At 38.6% G+C, this 1,815-nt stretch overlaps 1 long non-coding RNA gene across 1 annotated transcript; it reads right to left on the bottom strand.

Annotated features, from left to right (window-relative positions):
* Positions 1–432: 432 nt before the first annotated feature.
* Positions 433–1,611, bottom strand: LOC138973032 (uncharacterized). Its single transcript, XR_011457869.1, has 2 exons — positions 1,203–1,611; positions 433–985 (listed from the first exon to the last, which is right to left on the bottom strand). It is a non-coding gene; the product is annotated as an uncharacterized lncRNA (long non-coding RNA).
* Positions 1,612–1,815: the final 204 nt, after the last annotated feature.

Genomic DNA, 1,815 nt, shown 5'->3' with positions numbered 1-1,815 from the left:
ATTTATGTTTCCGTTGGTTTTCATCCAGAAAAGAAATATCAGAGCCGTTTCTTTACATTCTGGCTACCCAACACAACCGAACAGATCTCTCTGTTGGGTCGTAATTTACTACGTTGAGTTAATCAACTTTCCCATGGACTAGACCTGACGCTACAGTTAATTAGTGATACTTTATTTATTTAACAAAAGTGATGATGATGAGATGAATTACATACACACAACACACAAATTCATATCCCAAATTTAGCGATCCCCGGACGAGCCATCCATTTGTTACTGATTTCTTGAAGGAATGTGTGTTATCGTTGTCTAGGGTTTATTTTCTACGTCATTCCTTTGGACTTATCAGTTATTAAGAATCTAAATTGGATATTATCTTGTGGGTGTAAAGGATAAGAAGACAGACATGCACACAACGATCATCAACGATGCTTGGTGATTGATCTAAATTTAGACTCAGCTTTTATTCAGCTTCTGGCTTCTAACAAGATCTTCCAGGCATCTTCGGCATTGTGTTCTGTTCTCCTCTTCTTCTCATGTGGTTGTTCGGTGTTCCAGACGTAGCGCTCAGGCGCACTTCCCGTTCAGGTCACTGTTCCTTCACGCTTACTCGTCCACCTCTTCACCACTGGATTTCACATCATCCTCAAAGTTTCTCATCTTCTCATGAATTCGTAGCAGATTGTATAGGCCTAATGGATTGTTCACCGTCACATTCTCCGCTCACATTAAATAAATTGCAGAAACACCCTGTCTGCCTTTTGTTACTTTCATAAATAGTATCAGATGGAATTCTACTGAAGTCTCGAATTGTCACTTAGTCTTTCATTCCATGTTCGACTTCGTACGCTTCCAACGTCACTCTCTTCACGTAAACCGCGATGAATCTTCTTGGAACGTAGTTGCGTTAACTCCCGATTCGTCTGTCATCAAAACGACGAGTTGCAAGTCTTGCGGTCAAGCGAGACAAACAAGCGACCAAAGCCTGGAACAAATAGAATGTGTTAATATCAAGCAACTAACTAAATTTCTGGTTATGTTCCCAAAACGAATCGTTGATGTTCGTTGTCATGAAAGTCAATTACATACATTCAATGAATTATGAATTCCACATCTTTTTCTGGTCCTAATTATGCCGCTTTCACATATTAGTATGCCTGTTACTTATTTGGTTTGAACGATAATTAATCTCGTGTACTTACTTCAAATTAAGCTAGTGAAAACGAATTCTTCGTTCTTGTGGACATGGAAGATGTTTCCTTTCCATCTCACAATCGGTTAGAACTATTTTGCGTTGGTTATGAAATTCCTACATTTTATCACCAAGAAATAATCCTCCCGCCTTTCCCTTTATGGACCATTCAATCTAATTCTTCAAAGCTTCAGGTGTTCCTTTCTATTTTCCTACCTGTATTTCCTTTTCTTGTTAGCAAACAATAATATTCTAAACTCTCTGTTTTACTGCTTCTTGCTTCGGAATGACACACGTAAAATCCAGCTTACGTCATATGTGATTGATGACGTGAGTTATGTTACTCTGCGATATCTCGGTCACTCCAATGCGATAGAATGTTCTCGCGATAGTCTTGGTTGTCCTCTATCGTAGGTCGTTCTAATAAATCGTCACATTGGCTATGGTTGTGTCTGGTTTCAGCGCATTCTTCTGCTGTCTATTTCTTGGTTTGGTGGCCATTTTCTTTGCCAGGGATGTAAGAAAAACAGATTTCTTACTAATTGAATCATTGACTGATTAATTAGTTGATTGATTTGTTGATTGATTGTTTGACTGATTGTTTGACTGATTGTTTGACTGAT

The sequence above is a fragment of the Littorina saxatilis genome, linkage group LG8, assembly GCF_037325665.1.
Source record: "Littorina saxatilis isolate snail1 linkage group LG8, US_GU_Lsax_2.0, whole genome shotgun sequence".
Taxonomy (NCBI): Eukaryota; Metazoa; Mollusca; class Gastropoda; order Littorinimorpha; family Littorinidae; genus Littorina; species Littorina saxatilis.
Note: the sequence above shows the minus strand (reverse complement) of the source record. Positions and strands in the feature narration are given on the sequence as shown.